The sequence below is a fragment of the Hyaena hyaena genome, unplaced genomic scaffold, assembly GCF_003009895.1.
Source record: "Hyaena hyaena isolate Hyena2069 unplaced genomic scaffold, ASM300989v1 scaffold_90, whole genome shotgun sequence".
Classification (NCBI taxonomy): domain Eukaryota; kingdom Metazoa; phylum Chordata; class Mammalia; order Carnivora; family Hyaenidae; genus Hyaena; species Hyaena hyaena.
Genome location: NW_024080722.1, coordinates 3,182,748 through 3,208,132, shown reverse-complemented (window position 1 = coordinate 3,208,132; position 25,385 = coordinate 3,182,748). Strand labels below are relative to the sequence as shown.

General features: G+C 40.4%; 1 long non-coding RNA gene across 1 annotated transcript; it reads left to right on the top strand.

The window, feature by feature from the left end:
* The first annotated feature begins 4,053 nt into the window (after positions 1-4,053).
* LOC120233430 lies at positions 4,054-17,892 on the top strand. The gene is made up of 4 exons (XR_005528821.1): positions 4,054-4,135; positions 5,897-6,101; positions 6,283-6,334; positions 15,658-17,892. It is a non-coding gene; the product is annotated as an uncharacterized LOC120233430 (long non-coding RNA).
* Positions 17,893-25,385: the final 7,493 nt, after the last annotated feature.

The following is a 25,385-nucleotide window of genomic DNA, read 5'->3' as shown; positions in this document are numbered from 1 at the left end:
ACTCTGAGCTGTCAGCACAGAGCCGGATGCGGGGCTCAAACTCATGAGCAGTGAGGTCATGACATGAGCCGAAGTTGGACGCTTAACAGACTGAGCCACCCAGACGCCCCTCAGGACCTGGCTTTAAAGTTACCTCTTCTGTAAAGTCTTCTTAGAACCCTGAAAAACACAACTAGTTATTCCCTGCAGTGTGCACCCATAATAATTAGTAAATTGTTTTGTACTTGTTAATGTCTGTCTTTTTCATAAGAGTGAATAAGCATATCACTCTTTGTGGACGTAAAACCCCATCAGATTAAGGACCATAGACTTTTTATTGTTGAATCCTCCCACAACACTGCTATCCTTCCTTCTCCTACCCCATGGCCCCCATCTCAGTAGCAAATTGGGGGCCCTGTACACAGGAAGGGGCTACTAGACGTTTGCCAGACTGACTAGAGCAAAGAGCACTGAAACTCCTTCCCAAGGGCTGTGTTTAGAAATCACTATGATCTTTTCCGATGACTGCATAGCAAATTGGATTTACCTTTTCAATTTTGCATTATTCTTATGTTATTGGGATTATGATGAATAATAAGATAATAACAGCAATTAGCCTCTGGATGACTAATGGTCCCTTAAATTGATTTTGAACAATCAATTTGAACATCTTCCCATGGCCAAATTAGAATAGGGCGGGCCAGAGTGTTCCATAAACATTCCAACGTTTTAAAATTATGTAAAATTACGTCCAATGAATACAGAGGGAGGTATAGGAACTCCCTAGGGTTTAGGCATAGGAGTAGGGGCTATTTTATGATTTAAGCTCTGTTTCTGAAAAGCAGCAACCCAAAGGATCAATAGAGTTTGTCCCAAAAGTTTGTTCTTAAGTTAGTTGTTTAAAGTTTAGCGGCTACTTTCAACATGGAACTGGTATTATACATTTTGTTTCGGGTTCCCCCCTCCAATCCACCAAAACCTACTGAACCCATGGAGAGAATGACGTATACTTGATTTTAGCCATAGTTTGTCAGACAAAATCATTGAGGAGAAATACCTTCAAGGCCCAACGTGGCTCTCCTAAGAAATAGTCTCCCCACTGCAGTGGCTGCTGGAACCACACATGGACTACCTCATCACCATAGAAGTGGGCCTTACCTCACTCCAGGCTACTAGGGATGGAGTTTTCAGCTTATGTCCAAGAGGACCGTGGTAGGAGGAGGAAAGAGGTAGAAACGAGGGGAGGGAAGATGCTACTGTTTGGGTGCAGAGAGCTGTTATGGAGAGCATAGCTTCCTGCCGGTGAACTGTCTAGGTTCATCTTTACAATTTGCCAAAGTTTGGTTCTCCTTTTACTTTTTTTTCCCATAGACTTTGGAGATTTCTGCACATAGTGTCACAGTTTCTGTCACTCTAGCTTGGTTTTCCAGTCCTGAGCTTATTTTATTTTCCCAGGCCTGATCCAATGTAGAGATATGTAGCCTTTTATTAGGAAGCTAGAGAAAAGTGTCATAAAGTAGTTTTAATTTATTGCACAAAACAAGGGAGTAAGTTCTGAAGAAACATTAACAAATAAGCATAGCACTGATTAACAGATTAGTGTGAGAGACAGGCACAGACATCAAAATGCATAATGACAAGGTTTGTGTCAGCAAAGTGATATAAGAGCCTTGAGAAGTAATTAATTTTCTCAGATGGTGTTTGAAGACCCCATAGAGAAGAAGGCATTTGATCTGGGTTTTAGGCGGTATCCAACCCAAATGTTCACTGAGCCTTCCTGATCCTTTAGATATAGAGATTGGTTTGGGTTTCAATTTTTGTACTCTTTAGAAGTTAAAAAAAAAAACCCTCTCATGAAGTTTCTGAAAATGTCTGGGTAGAGCTATACTTCTGTAGCTGGAACTCATGGCTTCTCCCTTTATGAATTATCTTAGCATTACATATGTACATAGTACCCCTACTTGGAGAGTGCTCTGAGCTGTGTCAACCTGGACCTTTATCTTCATTCTTCTTTCATACACACACACACACACACACACACACACACACACACCACTCATATATATCCACTTTTATGTACAGAATATTTTAGTAAAAAATTTGGGGAGCTAACAGGAGTTTTGCATTATAATAATGCAAATAACCTCAAACTGAGTTGGAGATGCTCTTGGTTATAAAAGTCCCTTTGGGGTGCCTGGGTGGCTCAATTGGTTAAGCATCCAACTCTTGATTTCAGCTCAGGTCATGATCTCATGATTGTTGGGTTTGAGCCCTGTGTCAGGCTCTGCACTGACAGCATGGGGCCTGCTTGACATTCTCTGTCTCCCTGTCTCTCTCTCTTTCTCTTTCTCTCTCTGTCTCAAAAATAAATAAACATTTAAATAATAATAATAAAATCCCTTTACTACTGAACGGGATTGTTCATGGCTGCTTCATCCTACAGAATATCTAAAGCTTCATACCACTTCTTCCCTTCCCCATATCTTCTCCAGACCCTATTTCTCCCAGATGCCTTCAGGAACTTCTAAATCACAAGATACATAGAATAATTATGGTCATTGATCATACTAGAGTGAAAGATGTTCTAGTAAAAATGTGATTGTAAAATATTTAAAAGTGAGAATTAATATGTTTTGTACCTACCTAGGGACTCATCAAATTTCTTCCCTTGGTCCCTCAACCAGTCTGTTACACAGGATACATTCCTGAACAAAAGCCCACCCCTGTTTTTCATGGCACTACATTTATAGGATACTAAGGCATAAATGGATTTAGAACTAAGAAATAAAGTAAGATGCATGCATAATGAGTACCCACACACACACAATCATCTAGAACTAGAGAAGATCCTATAGAATAGAGTAAGAGGAGAGAGGAAAAGGACTGGGGTGCCATCATCAGGAAGATTCTGTTTTGCCTGAGTATGGAGCACCTGCCACCAGTATGGGAAGGTGTGTGGACTGAGAACCATCCCAGATCTATTCTAGTAGTGAACACCATGCTCTACCTTTGAGGAAGAGTACATGTGACTGACATCAGTAAATCTGAAAATGACCAACTGACAGCTGCTTGAGCCCTGGTGTTTTAATATGTCCCCACTATAATTATCCTGTATGGACAGCTATCTTTGAAAAGCAGGATGATTACAAACTTGGGAAACAGAGACTAAGACCCTAGATGCCTCGGGCTGTGCTGGTGATGGGGAAGGAGAAAAACTCCTAGCATCATTCCCTGACCTCAGGTTACCCTCTGCCCACAATACACAGGTTAAGGTTGAGTATAGATTAACCAAGCCAAAGCACCCACTGAGTAATATACTGGTGAAATATCTATTCCTTTGGATGTGGAGAGGGATCACATGAAGGGACAAAAGCAGAGAGGAATCAAACAATTCTGGTAGTTCCTGGACATGTTCTTTAGAAACAGATTTGTGAGTCAGATATCTAGAGCTGCAAAGGAAGACCTAGTCTCTTGATTGGGTTGAGGATATGAGATACAGGTGCGCTGCTAATAATAAAGCCAGGATAAGGACTGCAGAATCCAGCAGCAGTGGTGGTGGTTAAAGGGAAGAGCCAAAATATCCAAAGAGGAATGACCTTCCCTTCCTCTTTCACATTCCTTTTGGCTTTCAGTATGCTTAGCAATTTCCTCACATATGCATTAGTCTCACTAGGTGTCACCTTTAAAATATTTATTTTAATGGGTGATTGAATGCCTACAATTTGCCAGGATATGCTATATGCTTTTGGGTGTGTTCTCATATATCTAATTTGATCTTCACTCTGACCATAGGACATTGATATTTTATTCCCATTTTGCAGATTAAAAAAAAAAAAAACAAATCAAAGATATGAGTTGATTTGCTTAAGGTCACAGAAGTAATAAACGTCAGAACCAGAATTTAAGCCTGGCCTTCTGATCCTGACTTCATGAGTCTTACTACAGCAGCAATATATTCCTAAAATATTAGATTCAAAATGAATGTTAGAAATTACTTCATCCAGGAATGACAGATATATTCTAAATGATGTGCCGACTCTAATTGTTCTAGGTTACCTGGAGTGTGTGCTGAGAAGAACATGGGAGCCTATCGCAGGCTCAGTGGGAAAAAGTGCCATGATTGATTCCTGATGTCTGCTACAGGCACCTATGCCAGGTACCTTCCAACCCTAACTTGGTTCTCTCCTACCATGTTACAGCTGGGAACATCGATGCTGGGAGATTTAAAAAGAATTGCCCAAAAACACACAGCATGGTGTTGGCAGAGATTCGCTAAGTCTCCCCCTCTCCTGACTCCATATCTGGTGCTCTTGGCTGAGCCCCGGACCTTACACCGGAGCTCTCATGGGAAACCAGCCAAATCACTGTTTCTTTGTGAATCTCTTTCTGACCTTGTTTTTCTGTTGCATATCAGTTATGCACATCATCTGAGTAAAGTGCTTTGAAGAGGAATCCAATGTGAAATACTGGCTTGCAATTATCAATACAGTTCCTCAGTCAAGGTTTCTCTTGAGGAATTGCTGGGAGGGACATGTTCCAAGTGATTGATGGGCACCAAGTTTTGGGGTTGGGACTGGTAAGCAAATGCAGGGCGGTCAAGAAATAACCAGAGCCAACTCAGCATTTACGAACTGGCTGGTGCTAAATTTTCCTGCACAATTTTGATCTGATCAGCTCAAAGCACTATAGAATGGTTCACTGGTGCAAGGAAAATGACTGAAGAAGTACTGTGTTTAAATTTAGGAGAAATAACCTGAAGACCATAGTCATTCACTGAAATGGCATCCATTTAATGATGAAGAGAAAGTGCATATATGTAAAATGAAGTAGAAGTTTGAAAAATCTATCCTAGGTAATTCAAACAGAAAACTATTTTATAGTAGTACCTAACTCATGGGTTGTTGTGAAATTATATGAGACAATGCTCATAAATTATTTAGCTAGTGCCTGGCAAGCAATTATTGCTCAAAGAACAATAAACAATAATATATTTTTTTCATAAGAAAAGATTGTAGGGGTATGTGTGTGTGCATGCATACACAAATGCCTATGTCTGTGTTTGTGTGTTGCCCTCTTTGAATCATCTACTTGACTAACTCGATTATCTTGTTTGTAGGCACCCTCTTTCCAATTCATTCTACATCTGTAAATGGAGAACACGCCCACTTTCAACTGGAGTGTCACATATTTCTTTCACTGAACGCAGGCTCTTATTAAATCTCCTGCTGTTTATAAAACGTGACTAATTAGCATTATTAGATTAGAGTTTCTGTTCATGAAACTGACTCACAGAAAGGTTAAGTGATCAGCCCCAAGTCACACAGCTTCTGAATGTCTGGGCATTGATAAAAAAACAGTCTTTTCCTCTCAACTCAAACTGTTGTACACTCTCTCTTCTTTATATTTATATTAAAATGATTCTGCTTCTCCAACTTCCCTTCCTTCCTTATCCCTTGTAGGTTTTTTTTTTTTCCATTTTTTACTCTAATCCAAATTAAATCTACTTAGGAAATTTCTTTTATGTGTCCATTGTTGATCACTAGACTACAAATAAGGCTTTGTCCCTATTAGTGGCAAATGCTGACGGTTGCTACTCTCCACTTTTTCTGTTGACAGATTTTCTTGAAATCACCACTGCTCCCTCACATTACACAGGGGAAAATAACCCTATCCCAGACTCCAAGAATACAGGAATATCCTCCAGGGTTACAGGATCTTTTCCAAAACCCCTGGTGGATGCCTGTGGATAGTATCAAACTCTACATATACTATATATTTTTTCCTATATGTGCATACCTGTGATAAAGTTTATGAAGTAGACAAAGAGATTAACAACAATAACTAACAATGAAATGGAACAATTATGACAATAGACTGTAGTGAAAGTTATATGAATGTGCTCTCTCTCTCTCTCAAGATATCTCCTTGTACTGGACTCACTCTTCCTCTTGTAATGATATGAGATGATCAGATGCCTACCTGATGAGATGAAGTGAGGTGAATGACCCAGGCACATGACATAGCGTTAGTCTTCTATTAACCTATATATCAGAAGGAGGATCATCTGCTTCCAGAACAGGGTTGACCACAGGTAACCAAAACCATCAAAAGTGAAACTACAGGTAAGGATGGGGGGTGGGGGGGGGGACTTCTGTCAATTCAGAATACCAAGGTTGCAGATGGCTTGCCAGGAACGTGTCTAGTGGAGACCATGTGATTGTGCTTTACATAATGAGAGGAGGTCTACTCAGGCCTTCTGGGAAAAGTTTCTTTACCAAATAGATATTTATTTTCTTCTATTAGATGTTGGAGTACTGGATGGAAAGCTAAATTTGCCACTGCCTTGGTCCCAGAGGTAAGACTGTTTCTGGCATTCCAATACCAAACCCCTGGGTCTCCTGGTTTGTGAAGCAATTTCCCATGTGAGTTAGGATTTTCTCTAACTACGTGCTAGAGTGATCCTAACTGACAAGGCACTCTAAGGAAGACCTGAAGTTCTTATTATGATAGAGTGTGTGGTCACTAGCACACCCTGTAGGGTCAGGCACAAAATGGCATATTGTCTCTACTCTTTGCTGCTTGTGCAATGCTTGCAATGCTGAACAATACTCTCTCCCTCCTTTCCTGCTTTATTGTTCTGAGAGCACACATGACCCTCTGATACACTATCCATTTTACTGTATACTTGTTTATGTATTGAATGTCTGTTGTTGGAGGAGGTAAATAAGAGGATGTGACATCGGGTTGAACCATAAGCTGGACCCAGGCAATCAGGCTCTTCATCCCCCACTTCCCGACCCTCTCCCCTCTCTTCTTCCCACCCCCTGTCTTGGGAAGTACATTCTTCCTATGGTTCCTACAATGGGAGCTGGTCCAAGAGCATAGCCTGGAGAGAGTAAGATGGTGTTGAGACCATCCAGAGAGTACAAATGACCGACTCCACATAAGGTTTTTACAAAAACTTTTAATATTTCGACAGATGGGTTCAGAAATCTACCTGTCTTGTGGCTGCCCCAAACAACTTTGTAAGCAACTTCCCTTGCTTATCACTGCCACCTACGGATCTGAAGTGGCTCCCTCTTTCCTTGATGGTTTTCCTTGTCCTCCATGTAAGTGGGCCTGTCTGCCAACCAATATCTGTCTTCTCCTTCTTTGTTGTAAGCTCCATGTAGGCAAGAATTTTTATCTGTATAGTTTGCTTCTAAATTCACAGAATCTGGCATATTGCAGAGGATTAATAAATGGTTGCTTAATAAATAAGTAAGTGAATAAATGGATTAATAAGACAGATGACAGCTAGGATTGTTGTGATGATAAATTTAGAAAACATATGTCAATATTTCAACACTGCCTGGACTACTATTATTAAAACAAATAAAGACACCCACTTTTTTTAGTATTGGCATGATATCTGTAACTAGCTCTAATATAAATATCTATTGAAAGTCATCTGTCATGCCGGTTACCCTCCAGTGATAATAAATGCTTGTTCTTTTAAGCAGCTAAGTTTGGGGGCTATTTGTTATGTAGCAGTAGGTAACTGATATACTTCCTCTGCTCCCTATCTTCCTCACCCTTTTCTCCATGCGCTGCGTTCCCTTCCATCAGTCCCAGTTTTCATTCACCCAAGTGTTTATTTTTATTCAGTGCACATTCATATGTGCCACATACATGGAGGCTGTTGCGTTAGACAATCCAGGAGGATTTAAGTCATGCTCCAAGATGCTTCTTTGGACTTGTGCGAGGTACCCTGGACTCAGATTCCCACAGCACTCTTAGTCTGAACTCTGTAGCTTGGCATCAAGCTTTCCTGGACTGCACTCTGGCTGTTGCAACAATCAAGAACAGGAGACTAAACTTCTAGCATCCATGCATCCCTTCAAATAGTGTGGAATTTCCAAATTCCTCTGGGGGCATATCTGCACATGAATCTATCTGGTTATCTCTCAACTCATATTTCTCTTGCTCCAAAGACTTTTCATATGCCAACAATTACATGTTTTGAATGTTTACTTTGTGCAACAATTTCACATGTATTATCTCATTTAACACATTATGACCCATTATGGAAGACATTATGATTGTAACCCTTTCATTGAAGGGAAAACAGAAGCTTAAATAATTTAACCAATGTAGGAATAGGTAGAACCAGAAACTGAGCCCAAGCAGTCAGACACCAAAGCTCACAAGCTACGTTTGTACACTGACTCCACGTTGTCATGTACTCCCACACTCCCTGAGACAGAATCTATTACATAGTAAAGAGAAGCAGCTTAGGAATGTGAAAGTTGAGAGTTTACTCATGGATTCTTCTGTTAGTACCTGAGTGAATTTAGCCAGTCAATTAATTCACTGCATCTCAGTTGAATCATTTTTTTAAATGGGAAAATGTCTACCCTGTTTACTTCCTAGAATCATGTTGAGACTCAACACAAGATAATGTATGTGAAAGGATGTTGGAAATGATCATTCATGACATGCAAGTGAAGTATTTGATCATGCAATCAAAAATCTGTTTTGCATACTTTCTATGAGCAAGACCCTATTGGAAGAACTGGGGGCACAAGGCTTACATGGTGCCTCCTCTGCTAGCTTTTATAATCTGTGGAGAGGAGGTAGACTACAAACAAATAAAAGATAGCATAGTGTTAGAAACGTATTCATGCTATCACAGCAATGATACATTAACAACAACAGCAACAAATAGATAAATGGGGAATCATCTTCCAGTTAAAAAAATAATAAAACAGCACATTCAAATGTTCTGAGGTGAGAGTACATCTAATGTGTTCTAGAATGGCAAAGAAGTCCATTGGCTGAATTAAAGTGAGCCAGAGGGAGAGTACTAGAAGCAAAATTAAGTTGAAAAAGACAGAGTAAGAGTCTGTTAGTCACCATATGGCCTTTGCTTCTCACTGTGAGTGAGACGGGTGTCCAGTCTATAAATAACCTATGCCTTGGCCTCTCACTGTGAGTGAGATGGGTGTATATTGGCATGATATGATTGGATTTACCTTTTTAAGGGAATTCTCTGGATCCTGTATCAAAAGATGATGGTATCCTGGGTGAGGGTAGTAGAAGTGCACGGGTGCAGAGTGGTTGGGTTCTAGGCATACTTTGAAGACAGAGTAGACAAAATACGCTGACAGATAAGGCATGGAGGATACAAGACAGGGCTTGACAATCACCCGGGCATTGGGACTGAGTCGCTGGAAGGATGGAGTTTGTATTTACAGACATAAATAAGAGTGTGGGAGCAGATCTGCGGGCGTCACGACTGGGATATCAGTGACTGTTGATGGGCTGATTAGATATTCAAGAGGAGGTGCCCGGTGTTGGATGTAGGCCCTGGGGCTCAGGAGAGACATCTTGGCAGGAGTTGTAGATTCAAAAGCCATTATTGTAAATGGCATTTAAAACCATGGGCTAGGGGGAGGGGAAAAGGAGTGATGGGCGTGGAGGAGGCACTTGTCGGGATGAGCACTGGGTGTTATATGGAAACCAACTTGACAATACACTATTGAATAAATAAATAAATAAATAAATAAATAAATAAAACCATGGGCTGGGTGTGCCTGGCTGGCTCAGTTGGTACATCATGCGACTCTTGATCGCTAGTCGTGAGTTCAAGCACCACACTGGGGATAGAGCTTACTTTAAAACAACAACAACTACAAACTCATAGACTGGATGAGATCACCAGGCATAGTTTAGCCAGAGGGGAAAAGGTACCCTGGAACACCTAACATTTAGGAAGGAGTCCCCAGAAAAAGACACTGGGAGTGTTTGGTGACGGAGGAACAAAACTAAAGGCCATGCATTTTGAAACTAAGTGTAGGCAACATGTTTTGACAACAAGGAAGTGGTAAGTAAAATGATGCCATTGAGTCAATTAAGATGAAAATGACAAATGGAATATTCACTTTAGCAACAGAGAGGTTAAGGGAACCTTGAAAAGACACGTAATGTTGTCATTATTATTAAATTCAATGAGTGGAAAGAATGCTGAATTTGGAGTCCTGACATTCAGGTTCAAGTAAGACATAATAAAGGAAGGAGATAAAAACATGAATGGTTTCCTCCCAGGGTGATTATCACGATCAAAAGATATGATGAAGTTAAACATACCCTGTGGAACAGGAAGGGAAATGCAAATGTCAACTCAAAAACATCAAGGTCAGGGGGCATACGTGATCATTAAGTACCTGTAACACCTTTTATGCTCTTGAAGACTACTCAGCCACGTCCCAGCCCCCACCCCTACCCCACCACACACAGGCACACACGCACACACAGATTCTCTCAATAATACTAGAGACTGAATATGTATCATGGAGCTCTAGAAGGTTTAAGAGTTAAGCCAGCCTGTTGCAGCTCTGGTGCTGCTGACATTACCAGACGGCATTAATTTAATTCCACTCAGTTATGCTTTTAAATTTGATTTGAGAAATGTGTCATAAAATGCTATTGAGAAGTGCGGTGCCGCATTCCTAAGCAGGCCTGGAGCCTGTGTCTGTTCTGGGAATCCTTGAGGAGAATGGATGAATTCAGGTTGAGCCTATGGACTTGAGGGAGTTTACTCTTTGCTGGAGTCTGGTGGCAGAGGTTTGCTGATCCTGGATTGCTCACTGTTGAGAGGAGATTAGGAGCAAAGTATAAATCCCTAGGAAGTAAGGAAAGGTCTTCCAAAAACCAAGTGAAAGTATAGGGAAGATTATAATTTTAACAAATAACAAGGATGGCTTAAAAGACTTTAGATATGAAACTGAGTTTATTTTAATGTACTTCAGCTTATTTTTCATACTGGGTCATCAGTTTGACTTCCTCAGTTTTCTTCTCTGGCCTCAGTTTCTCGGTGCTTAAACTGGAAGTAATAGACTAGATCAGAAGTCTTCAAAGGGAGGCAAAGCTTTCTCAAAGTGCATACACAGTGATCCACTGGTGTAAGGGTAGAAAATTCTGGACTTTCACTTATTTCTAGGGCATTTTTAAAAATCTGTACGTCTTATGTATGTTTTTGCATATAATATAAATAGCAAGTAAATAGTCTATAATGTTTGTGTATTCTCCCTCTCTCTCTCTCTCTCTATATATATATATATATGTATCTATGTATGTATCTATATACATACCTCTCTCTCTTTCTCTCTCTATAGATATAGATATAGATACACACACACATATATACACACATACACTGGTTGATTGATGGATATACTCTGATACAGACATGTAACCAAAATAATCTAAAGAGTGCCTGCCTGATTGATTTCTGTGTTTTTATAGCTTTTTTTTTTTTTTTTTGGTAATGATTTTATGGTCCTGAAATGAGTTATTATGATCATTGCGATTATCTTAAAACTGTGAAATGGCAATCTGACTACTGAATTGAGTGCTCCGCTTTGTCTTTTTGCTGATTTTAAAAATAAGTACGTAACACCCTTTACCAGAAGCCGAATGAAGTCTCAGTGAAGCATTGTCTCAGTTTCCATAGGCCAAGAATGTCTACAGTGAAACTTCATATGGAGTCCTCAGTGGTAGGTAGGAAGAGATTTTTAATGTAGTCCAGGATGTCTTAGCTGTAGGCCTAATTCTGTCACTAATTTGCTGTGAGAGCTTGAACTAGTCACTCCCCTCTCTGGGGCCCACAGTCCTGGTGTGCATTTGCAAATTTGGATTTGTCCAGATGCACATCTCAGCCCAAAGCTGGCTTCCCCATCCAGATCTTCTCTGACTCCTCTCTCAAAGGGCTGCTGCTTGCCCTGCCTGCAGTAACTCTTTATCATACATACTATTTTACTTTCTTCATAGAAGAGTAACTATCTGAAATGGTCTGTTTACTATTTTGTTCATATTGTCTGTCTCCCCTAACTAGAATGTGAGCTCCATGGAAACCACAGGGAACAGATGCAGATGTACCAGGAGGCAAATGAACTTTAAGCATTAGGACTCCAGGAGTTGTGTTAGCAATGTGAGCACATGGTTATGTGTGTTTTCTTTTCTCTTCTTCAGAATTTTCAAAAGGAAAGTATTTCATTACATAACTGATCAAAACTATCATTTCTTTTCACCCTGATTGTCCCTCGTTACAGTGGTGTGGGTCTTTTTGTATCCAGCTTAAGGGGATGTTAATGGGTATATGTTTGGTGGGGTTTGGTGGGGTTTGGTGGGGTATGCTATTGTGGTTTGTCATCTCTTCTGTGACTAGTTAAGTTACTGTTTGCAAGATTTCACAGGTTAGTAAGAAGCAGAGCTAAGATACTTGCCGATGTCTAGTACTAATGATCTTAGCATTTTGAGTCATCGCTTTTTTGTAAGTTTAGTGATCAATCAGCAGGTAACTGGTTGCAAAATTTGCAAGTATGATAATATAAATCCAGCCACTTGCCAGTATTTAACACTCATTCCAGACCTGTCTTTCTTGCTGTAAGACATAGTTCTGCTCTCATTACCCATTGTCCAGCTTGCTCACTGTACCCTTTTTGAATTATATTCTTGGCTCTATTAGATTGTCTTTTTCCATCATTTTCTTTGGTCAAAACTGTCTGGCCCAATCGAATCATTGTATATTCTCATTCAGAGATTGTTGATTTGACATAAACTATAAACATCAACAGAGTTAGCATAAAAGTCATACTATGCCAATCTAATATGGACCTTGATCACAAACTCGTTCATGGGTATTATCAACACAAAGAATATTTAAGTTACATCACTGCATGAAAAGACTTAAAATTCTCAAAATGTCAATGCTTATATATTAAATAATTTGATATCAGTCTTCTCAAAATGACATCAATGCTAAATATTTACCTACTAATTTTCAATAATGAATTGGGAAGAATAATTGGAATTTTTTGAAGTGTCAAATAAGAAAGGAAAATAGCACTGGGGGGGGTAAAGTGAATTTCCTAATCTCTTGATAGAAAATGATATAAATACATCATCATATGAAAATATCAAAGTACACAGATAAAATGTAGACAGCATTATAAAGGTATGGCATGTTGGTTATAAAGAAAAATCATGTTTTTCTGGCTTTTGTGAAATATATGTCAGTATTTCAGTATTATTATTTGTTAAAATTATTTTCTAAGGTAAAGATATACTTTCAAGTCTACATTTTTATTCATTATTTCTGTATTCATTTCTTAAGGAGGCCCCAAGATTTTACAACCTACAGGGTCCACCCTGGCTGTGTTTTCTCTGAAGCTTGTATTCTCAGATTTTAGAACCAGGAGAGAGTCAACAAATGTTTGCAAGAATCACAAGATGTTTTCTAAGAGTACTTTTTCAACTTGATTTGCTATTTCTTTTGAGAACTACATGATAGAAACTTTGACCTTTATTTCTTGGAGGCCATGGGGGATTGCTCCAAGGAGATCTGTTCCTGGTGAGGAGTACAGAATCCACTTTTAACAAGCACCCCAGTGCATGCATAAGCCACCCTCTATGATCCTCTGAAGTAGGCTCTGCAGCCTCCAAGGCCACCTCATGCACACAGAAGCCTCCTCCTACCATCTGAGCTTACTGGCTGAGGCACAGTTAGGGCTCACTATGGGTAGCTCATCCCTAAGGTCCTGGCTTCCAACAGTGAATCAGGTCATAAATTCCCTGTAGTCATGGCACTGCCCCCTTCAACTACCATTGCCGCCTCGCCCCCATCCCCAGCCTGGCTTGTCTCCTTTGCCCTGTAATCACAGATCACACACGTGTCCTCTCCTAATGATCTTGATATGTGACATGGGTATATTTTGCTCCAATATTTGGCAGTTCAGTTGGGAGATATATAAGGATAGATTATCCCATTCACCTGTAGGCATAAAAATAACAAAAAGTAAAGCAAACCAAATATACATTTTTTTCCTTTTTGTCATCACTCCTTATGGAATAAGGTGCATACTCCTAAGCATGAAAATCAAGATTCTTTCTCATCTGGCTTCAGCCACCTGTCCTGTTGGATTTTAATTTACAAAGATCCAATGCTGGGAATGGTACCACCACTTTGCCACCATTGTAACTGTGTTTAGGATCTAGGTGCACATTAAGAAAAACAGTCTTTTCTGATCATTCTCTCAATTTCATGTGTTTTTCCCCTTTCTCACTACCTATGGTTATCTTAATCTCAATGGGTCATTGATTCCTCAATGGCCAAAAAAAAAAAAATTCCCATGGTCAACTATTGGGATTAGAGAAGAGCACTGTATCCAGCAGATACTCACTGGGAGTATCTTCATCTGTCCAGAGTCTTCATCTGTCCAGAGTTAGCACAATGACTTCTGTGACACAGTGTCTGACATATGAAAGAAGATAAAGAGTGAATATTAATTAAGGTATTAATATTAAGGAAAGTTATAATTATCTTCATCTTTTAACTCAAGAATGCCCCAATCAGTAATAATAATAACAATGGCAGTAATATTCATAGTGTCTTTTCTTTCAGGCAGGGACTGTGCTAAACACTTTTGAGAATGTTATCTTAGGGGAACCTGGGTGGCTCAGTCAGTTAAGTGTCTGACTTTGGCTCAGGTCATGATCTCACCGGCATGAGCTCAAGCCCTGCATCAGGCTCTGTGCTGACAGCTTGGAGCCTAGAGCCTGCTTCAGATTCTGTGTCTCGCCACCTCTCTGTACCCCCCACCCCTCACTCACACTCTGTCTTTCTTTCTGTCTCAAAAATAAATAAACATTAAAAAAATTAAAAGAAGAGTGTTATCTTAAAATTGCAGGTTGTCTTTTTTTTTAAATGTTTATTTATCTTCAGAGAGAGAGAGAGAGTGCAAGCAGGGGAGGAGCAGAGAGAAAGAGAGAATCCCAAGCAGGCTTGGCACTGTCAGTCCTGAGCCTGACACAGGGCTCAATCTCATGAACCAGGAGAATCATGACCTGAGCAGTGACCAAGAGTCCCACACTTAACTGACTGAGCCACCTCGGCACCCGGGCAGGTTTTCTCATAGTCTCCATTTTACAGATGATGAAAATGTGCTTTATCTATATGATGGAATACTACATGGCAATGAGAAAGAATGAAATCTGGCCTTGTGTAGCAACATGGATGGACCTTGACGGTGTTATGCTGAGCGAAATAAGTCAGGCAGAGAAGGACAAATACCATATGTTTGCACATATAGGAGGATTAGGAGGAACTTAATGGAGGATCATGGGGGAGAAGAAGGCGGAAAATAGTTGGGGGGGCGGGAGGCACACCACGAGAGACTCTTGAATGCTGAGAACAAACTGAGGACTGATGGGTATGGGAGGGGAGAGGGGGAGATGGGCATGGAGGAATGAGCTCTGGTTGTTATATGGAAACCAACTTGACAATAAACTATCTGTAAAAAAAAATAAAAATTTTAAAAAATTTAAAAAATAAAGAGACTAAATAAATCAAAATTACACAATTAATAGGGAGCAGAGGCAGGATTTGAACCCAATTTTAACCAATTGTAGCAGCAGTATATCCTGTTACTATATCTTGTTTCTCATTCAATTAGAGTAATTAATTATAATCAGATTTCTATTTATACTTTTCTTTCTCCTCCCCAAAAAAATCATCTTTGCCTTCATGTGCACCACATATTGTCCCCATCAAACTATCTTAAGAACTAGTTGAGAATTCTTTGCAGTTAATTTTTATTTTCTCTCTCTTTCTTTCCATCTTTGTCCTTCTGACACCAGTGGAGTTACATCTTCCTTGCAGTTTCCAATCTCAACTCGCAAAGAATAAGGCTCTGGGCTCTGCAGGCCGAGAAACTAACCTTGGCATAATGAATGACCTGCAGCTTCAGAATGCCTCCGGAATGCCAAATGACCACGGCTCCATGCCTCTGGAATGTGGAATGGCCCCTGCATTAGCCAGGTGACCCACAGCTGCACACCACTGGAATGAAAAATAGATTCTGGCTCAAAGAATACCAAATGCCTGCTCAAGGAAAAAGTAACGGATAAGCCTTCCTGCTGGGGAAGAAGAAATGGTAGTGATTGACATTGCTGCTATGAGATAACTATCTGTTAATACTAAAAACACCTTCATCTGAGTCATGGCAACTTCTGTGAACCGCCTGCTGAAAACTGTCTGACCCTCCCCAAATCAGAGAAACAGATCTCTTCCCGTGGGTAGAAATGTGCTCCCCCTATTTTATGCTTCCTATGCATTGCCTAAAAGAAGAAACAGAAATCTTGTTTCCAAAATTTATTTTCCCAGGGCATTAATTTGGACTTAACAAAATTTTGTAATCCCTTTAGACAGCATCGGCGTCTACAAAGTCCTGTTCAGAGAATGCAGTTCCCCAGTGAGGGCGCCTGAACCCTTCCTGGAAGTCCCCTGCAAAGGAGACAAGGTGTAGGGATATTTGCATCAATCATGCTCACTAACTGGGATTTTAATGTTTCTCTCTCCCCTTTTCTTCATCATCTTTTTTTTCTTCCCAGTGCCATTCCTCAGTGAATATTTCTTTCTCCCCCCGCCCCCCATTTCTCTTTTCCATTGCATTTCAATGCACTGGTTTTAAAAGGAGGATTTGCAAACTGAGTATTAAAACTCCAGGGCACTACATCTCCAAAATCTATAAGACGATAAAAAGATAAGAGGCCAAACCCACTGAAAGCTTCCCTCCTGGTGTCGTGGAACTTGCAGGCTGGTCTATAATATCCCTAAGCCAAAGCAATCTGCCCACCTCCTCCCCACCCCACCCTCCCTGCCTAATGCAGGCGGATAAACTTTGCATTAAAATCCCCACACTTTGGCAAATGAGTACCCAGGAGGCTGCTGACTCAATCAGGGCTTGTTTTACTTACAGTGTAGTACTGAGAAAAGGCCATAAACTCCAGCCTGACAGATCTGTGATGCTCATTTCAATATGCTCTCCCTGTGTGCGGGCTTGCTGATGAACTTTCATATTCCGCCAACAAAATATAACAAACATATTAACGACGTGTGGTAAATTGCCACTGGATATAGTGGGTCCTGATGACGGAAATAGTTGTGAGTAAATGAGATTGTCTGGCTGCCTAATACCACTTTGGGGTCCAAGATAATGCACTGTCTTAGAGGGATGCGGGCAGAGGAAGAGGGGGCAGGCCAGCTAGAGAGGGACCCAGATGCCTTTGCCCAAGGCAAATGGGGCACTGGAAACCCAAGACAACAGGGTGTCAGAGCTATAGATGGTATCTGCTTAAACTCATTAATCTGATCTACATTAAAATCAAGATCCAGAGAGGAGATGTTAGAAGCCCAATGCTGCAGAGCAACTACCTGATTCCTGAATCACAGCCCAGTGCTCTTCTGGTTGGTGGATTTGATTTATACTAGCAGCTGTCTTTAAGAGAGTAGTTGGACAGCAAGAATACAAAGAAGGTTCCTGTGGCTCAAGTCAGTCCCGCATTCATCAGTAGCAAAATGCACTGCTAGGCTTGTCTTTCTCTTTATCTGTAGTACTTGACACTTCTTTTGGGTGCATTAAGGGACACCAAAGGCTGATTCAGAGTGAGTGTGCGGTAGATTTCCTCTACGGCAACCCCAAAAGGACAAGTATAATTCCCTTACAGTTGTCATAGATTCCTAATGACCCATTACAATTCTGACTCCAATTCTAAAGTGTGTGTTTTTCCCCCAAAACCACCTAGCCATTTTCTGGTACCAGCTGGGTGTTACAGTCCAACTTGACTCTGACACGGTCTACCTGGAAACAGCATCAGGGTCCGTAGGTCCACAGCATCTCAATCCCATGAAATTTTTCTCTACTTCCGATGCCAGTCCCTCCCAAGTTCGGACTGTTACCTGTGCTTTTGACTGGTCACTTATTTCAGATAAATTTAAGGTTTCAAGTTATCAAAAATATTTTTAAAATGTTTTTTAAGCAGACATACCTTAAGGCATAACTGTTTGTTGAAAAAGTCACTCATAAACTTATATCTTACTTACATCTATTTGATTCATTGTTCTTAATTATGTTTATATTAGTCATGAAAATTTCATGAGACAATAAACAGCTAACCATCATCTTAAATTATCTTTCTGGCTGATAAATTCTTTAACATAGAGAACATGAGCTTATTTGACTTTTAGTAAAACCCAGGGAGAATAAAAGTATTATATCTAATGCTGATAACTCTAAAGACATTCTGATTTTAATTAAACCAACAAACTTAAACTAGCTCTTATTTACCAAGATTAACCTAGATCACGTGAACTTGAAAACATTTGGGTTAGGTTTTTTTGTTTTTGTTTTTGTTTTGTTTTTTAATCTGAGAGTATAGGATGCAAACAGATATTTTTACTTTAAAAATTTAACCATGAGAGATATGAAATCATTCAAAATGCACTAGTTAATAACAGGGCAGTTGCATCCAGGTTGTGTTTCTGGCAGATGGAAGAAGTTAAGGTTTTCTGTTGAGATGGCTGACATTTTTTACTAATATTTGTGGAAGAGATTTTTAAGACTTCCTATAGGCCAAGTTTTCAAAATACCCTTCACCTCCTTTTTCTCTTCTTATAAGAATTACCTTGCCTCCTGGAGAAGACAAGGTAGAAGACTTTCATCTCAAAAGGCACAGAGAAATAATGCAAGTTCTATCAAGGACAACTTTGTTATGTACGCCCAGATCTTTTACAATATCCACAAGCCCTTTGAGAAGAATAGGGGAAGTTTTGGGATTGGTAAAAAAAATACATAGGTGGGCTTTTAGTTGTTTCTAGAGTCATATTTCTGTTGTTATGAAGACTCAATTTGTAGGACAAAGATAGTTGTTTTTAATTCCTCAAAGAAAAGGGTTGCTACCAGAATGATACAAAGAGGCTGATATATACACATCCTACTATATTCTCATTCATTTGTTTCTTTATACCAGGGACAAGATCTTCAATTAAGATGAAAATCAGAGGATTCCTATGTTCTAGATTTACAGCTGTGTGTCTTTGGAATGTTTAGTAAATCCTTCCACAAAGGCTTCAGAATGGTTTTATTTGCTTCTGGTACATAGTTTCATTTTAGCTTAGGGGGAAAGCCTTAAAAAATTAATTCCTATTAGGCTCTAAATATCAGCTTCTAATTAGGCCAACTTTTGAACATAAGGCCACTTACAAAACAACAACAACAAAAGTTTTTGAATATCTTGTCACGTTTCAGTTGGGATAAACAGTATTCTTGGCAGTATTAAACAACCTCACTGACACAAAAGGCATCCTCAAAGAGGGTGAAGAAGATATTAACCTTCCCAAGATCCAGAGCCACCCACAAAGATAACCAAAAGAAAGATTTAGACAATTCCTCTGAGACCTGGAAATAGTTGGTAGGACCTTAGCTACAAATGAAGTACAATCCACATTTCTGTCTGGCCACATTTTGGGGGGCCCCCAACCTGACAGTTGTCAAGCCAAGTTTTCAGGATACAAAAATGAGACAAACAAGAAGGCAAGGGCTATCCCTGGGAAGGAAAATATGGGCAACCAATGGGTACCTGAAAGCCAATTCATAATCACCATTACATCTTTTTTTTTTCCTGCCAATGTTGATTTGGGAAGGAAAGGACCACATGAAATTGTACTCTCCTGTCTTGACCAGGCACCACAGATAGAAATCTGGAGGAACTGACTTTGGAGGAACAATTCTTACATTTTGCTGGCTTCTGCCAGTTCTCCCAGGATCCCATCTGCAGGTTCTAGAGTCAGTTGATGGTTCCTGCAGTTCTTATGGAGGATACCAGAAAGGGTTCAGGAAGAAAAGGGCCGCCGGGGTGGCTCAGTCCGTTAAGCCTCTGACTTTGGCTCAGGTCATGATCTCATGGTTCATGAGTTCAATCCCCAAAGAGGGCTCTGTGCCAAAGGCTCAGAGCCTGGGGCCTGCTTTGGAGCCCATGTCTCTCTCTCTCTCTCTACCCCTCCCCTGCTGCTCTCTCTAAAATGTGAATAAATGTTAAAGAAAAAAAAAAAGAAACTGAAGGAGAAAAGATAATTTTCCCTCTAACCTTTATAGTGAGTTCCTGGCTGAGACACCTTTATCTCCAGGGCACCTCTTAAATGGATAAGCTAACCCATGGATGGTTTGAAATTCTCCGTAGTGGTCTCCATATTTCAAGATTATCTTTGGTAAAGTTAACCTACTTGTTCAGCTTTAAAACAAAATCTTGTTCACTGGAGGTCTCACACTGGACCCAGCCCAGATTAGGTCGGATCCAGCCCGACCCGTATTTAGTCCAGTATTTTAAGTCAGACCCAGGCCCACCCAGCTGAGTCAGGTTTCCCAGTCAGAACTGCTGTGTTCCTGGACCCAGGCAGGTTTCCCGGACAGACCCAGTTCGACTGAGGGCAGTTTCCCGACCCAGTCTAACTCTGATCGGGTCAGATTTCCCAGTCAGAACCGCTGATTCTGTACCCGGAAGGTTTCTGAATAGGAACCGCCGTGCTCCTGGACCCGGGCAGGGTTCCCGGTCGGAACCGCTGTGTTCCTGGACCCGGGCAGGGTTCCCGGTCGGAACCGCTGTGCTCCTGGACCCGGGCAGGGTTCCCGGTGGGACCCAGTCTGACTCCTGCGGGTCTCTGCCCCCTCAGCGGAAGAAGCAATGCTCGCGTCAAGTCTGAAAGCTGCTCACGGAAAGCTGGGGGGCTGGGATCCCGGTGCCAGGGACACCTCCCCGCCTCCTGCAGACCCAGCGGAGCAGCGGCCCAAGGAGCTCAGCAGGTACCTGTGGCTTGTTACTCCTCGTCCCGGGGCCTCGGGGTCGGGTGTCCTCTCCTCCTCTCCTCTGTGCCCAGAACTGTTAACAGATAAACTGAGACAGAAGCTTTTTATCTTGATGAGGTCCCAATAGTTCATTTTTGCTTTTAATTCCCTTGCCTTTGGAGATGTGTCGAGTAAGAAACTGCTGCAGCTGAGGTCAGAGAGGTTGTTGCCTGCTTTCTCCTCTATGGTTTTGATGGTTTCCTCTCACATTTAGATCTTTCATCCATTTTGAATTTATTTTTGTGTACGGTGTAAGTAGGTGGTCCAGGTTCATTCTGCATGTTGCTGTCCAGTTCTCCCAGCACTGGAAAAAAAGAGACTGTCTTTTTTCCACTGGATACTTTTTTGCTTTGTCAAAGATTAGTTGGCCATACATTTGTGGATCCAATTCTGGGTTCTCTATTCTATTCCATTGGTCTATGTGTCTGATTTTGTGCCAATACCACACTGTCTTGATGATGACAGCTTTGTAGTAGAGGCTAAAGTCTGGGATTGTGATGCCTCCTGTTTTGGTTTTCTTCTTCAATATTACTTTGGCTATTCGGGGTCTTTTGTGGTTCCATACAAATTTTAGAATTGTTTGTTTTAGCCGGTGAGAATGCCGGTGCAACTTTGATTGGGATTGCATTGAATATGTAGATTGCTTTAGGTAGTACTGACCTTTTAACAATATTTATTCTTCCAATCCATGAGCATGAAATGTTTTTCCATTTCTTTGTGTCCTCTTCAATTTCCTTCATAAGATTTCTATAGTTTTCAGCATACAGGTCTTTTACATCTTTGGTTAGGTTTATTCCTAGGTATTTTATGGTTCTTGGTGCAATTGTAAATGGGGTCAGTTTCTTTATTTCTCTTTCTGTTGATTCATTATTGGTATATAAAAGTGCAACGAATTTCTGTATATAGATTTTGTACCCTGCAACTTTGTTGAATTCATGTATCAGTTCTAGCAGCTTTTTGGTAGAGTCTTTTGGTTGTCCATGTAGAATATCATGTTGTCTGTGGAAAGTGAAAGGTTGACTCTTTCTTTACCAATTTTGATGTCTTTTATTTTATTGTCTGATTGCTGAGGCTAGGACTTCCAACACTATGTCAAACAATAGTGATAAGAGTAGTCATCCCTGTCATGTTCCTGATCTCAGGGGGAAACCCCGCATTTTTTCCCCCATTGAGGATTATATTAGCTATGGGATTTTCATATATAAGGAAACAACAAAACTAAAAGGCAATGGGTGGACTGGGAAAAGTTACTTGCAAATGACATACTAGATAAAGGGCTAGTATCCAAAATCTATAAAGAACTTAGCAAACTCAACAGTTGAAAAACAAATAATCCTATGAAGAAATGGGCAGAAGACATGAATAGACACCTTTCCAAGGAAGACATCCAGATGGCCAAGAGACACATGAAAAGATGCTCAAGATCACTCATCATCAGGGAATTACAAATCAAAGCCACACTAAGATGCCACCTCACACTGGTCAGAGTAGCTAAAATGAACAAATCAGGAAACTACGGATCCTGGCAAGGAGTGGAGAAATGGGAACTCTCTTGCACCGTTGGTGGGAATGTAAACTGTTGCAGCCCCTCTGGAAAACAGTCTGGCGTTTCCTAAAAAAAATTAAAAATAAAACTCCCCTATGACCCAGCAATAGCACTATTAGGAATTTACCCAAGGAATATAAGAGTGCTGATGCATAGGGGCACAGGTACCCCAATGTTTATAGCAGTGCCTTCAACAATAGCCAGTACTACTTGGCAATGAGAAAGAATGAAATCTGGCCATTTGCAACAATGTGGATGGAATTGTAGAGTATCATGCTAAGTGAAATAAGTCAGTCAGAGAAAGACAGATATAATATGTTTTCACTTATATGTGGTTTTTGAGAAACTTAACAGAAGACCATGGGAGAAGGGAAGGGGGAAAAATATTTACAGACAGAAAGGAAGGGAGGCAAACCACAAGAGACTTAAATACAGAGAACAAACTGAGGGTGGATGGGAGGGTGGGGGAGAGGGGAAAATGGGTGATGACCATAGAGGAGGGCACTTCTTGGCTGAGCACTGGGTGTTGTACAAAAGCCAATTTGACAATAAACTAATTCATTAAAAATTAAAATTAAATTACACTAAAAATTTTAAAAAAAGATAAACTGAGACCCATTAACATTTTTAAGAGTTTACTTGAATGAAAATAAATTTCAATAGGGCAGCATCCAATGTGGCAGATAGAAAGGAGCTCTGAGGAGTCATGTAAAATTAGAGTTTGATAGCAGAAGGGAGCAGGAAGAAGGAAGTTATATTAGGAAAAAGGTGAAACTAATGTAACATTGTGTGCCAGTTGTACTTCAACAACAAACAAAAAAACAAAACCAAACAACAACAACAACAACAAAAAAACCCCACAGCCAGTTGGCTACTGCAATTCACTTTCCTTTAGGAGATGGCAGGGCTCTGTCAGGTGAGGAGGCAATTCCTGATTGAAGATCCATTTCTGGAAGCAGTTTGGTGTCATGGGGGCACAGCAGAAGCAATTGTATTTTGGTTCTGTGGCTTTGTTCTGGTTTTTGTTGTTTTGTTGTTTTTTTGTTTTTTTGCCCTTCCTTCTTCCCTCCTTCCTACTTCTTTCTTCAACAAATATCTACTGCAAGTCCCCAAGAGTATAACAAAGAAGATGTGATGGCTGACCTTTTGTGCAATGCACTCAATTAATTGTAACCTGGTGTGAAATATCCAATGATGGAAAGTAAAGGTTCCTATGGGAGCCCAGAAGAGGGGCACATGGTGTAGCCTGAGTGGAGGGGCAATCAGAGACCGCTTTCCCAAGGTGGTAACTTCTGAGCTAAAACCTGAAGCTCTGACAGAAGCACACCTGATTAGGGATGAAGGTGGGGTTGGGTTCCTTCTAAGAAGGAAGGGCTGGAGATGAGATAGAAATTTAGTGTGGATTGTGTGCTGAGAAATAAGTTAAGATAAAGGAGCTCAGAGAGGTACAAGGGAGCCCTAAGAGGAAGCCATATAATGGGCTCAGAATTTATTCTAAGGGCAGAAATACTGAGAGTCATTGAAGGGAGTGACATGGCTGAATGCGTCTTTGTGTGGGAATTATATGGCTGCAGCAAACACAAGGGCCATTGATGATCATAATATTGATCTCATTATATTTATATTTATACAACTATATAAATAAATGAGTCCATAATAAATAATAAGTAATATTAATTAATAATAAACAAATAAGTCAAACACTGGAGAGTGCAGTAGCTTCAAGGACATTATTTAAGAGTAAGCCTTAAAACTCCCTCATTAATCATCTCTGTGGCCACATATCTATGGTGTAACAGAAGAAGGAGGGTTGTGATGAAATCCAAGCCTCTCAGGTAGTAGTTGTACAATGTATACTTGGCCTCATTGGCATTCACTTTACACCAATTCAGCATTCTGTAAATGTAGAAATTAGTGCTGGTTCCAGTCTCTTGCTTCATAGAGTTTTTGTCTTATGGGGAAGAAATAATTCATAAGAACTGGAGAGAAAGGAGTGTAAGTGATACAGACAGTCTGCATGGCCAAAATGGCTTAGAAACCTACAGAGACAAAGAGGACCCTGTTAATGTCTAAATGGTGAGTAATGTAAATCTTTAAAATAGCCAGAAAGGTTTGGATGGATGTGAACTCTCAGAACAAAAGGAAATAACTGGTTCATTAACCGGGCTAGAAAGTGTCCACTACACACATAAGTACTGAGAATGAGTGATCTATAATGCTATTCATTTAGAAGTAAGCATTTTATAAATGTTACAGTCCTTCCAAAGTTTACAATTAGGCTGGCCTCACTGGCTGGTTTTAGATGAGGTTTAAGTTTAGCTAGAATATGTGAACAGGGCTAATTAAAGAGTTTTAGAATTCATGCTGGATTGGAGGTTGGAAAGGAACAAACATAGCTTTTACAGGATGAGGCTGCATATGATGTAATAATAGGGGAGTCGAAGATTTCTAGAAATAACCCATACAAGGCCAGTTAAGAGTGTATTTCAGGCTTACAGGTTCAGTGAGAATCTATTTATCAGTCACTGACTCAGTCACTCAAGTCAAAAATACTTCCTGACTACCTACTACACATGTCTGATACATAATTTATGAGGATAAACAGTGTTTCTGCTTCCATGGAATTTTTAGTCTAGTGAAGAAGACAATTAGTAACAGAATAAGTAATAAAAAAACATAATTGCACACAGTTTTAGGAAGAAGATAAATAGAGGAATAGGATGAAGATGGAAAATGTACGGAGGACATATATGGTGGCCATGAGAATACTCTACTCAGATTTCCAAAAGTGTGGCATTGCTGCCCTCTGATATCCACCAGCCCATCGCCATTAAGGCCCCACTTTCCAGGGGCCTATTCCCAGTTAGTGATTCAAAGGCTTGGGAGATGTTTGAATTCTCTAACATACAGTTTTGGCCCCGGGATTCTGATGGCCATGCCAGACTTCTCTTTCAGTTGCAACACTGCTTCTGGTGCTTTTACCCAACCTCCCTTCCTCCCCTCCCCTTCATTCAGTCAGAACTCCATTACTGTGATAGCTCTTCCAGCCTTTCCTGGGAGGAGAATTCCCCATTTTCTATCACAAACGTTCTCCCTGATAATTGTTTTTGCATGTTTAATTCTGTCTTGGTATTTACTTC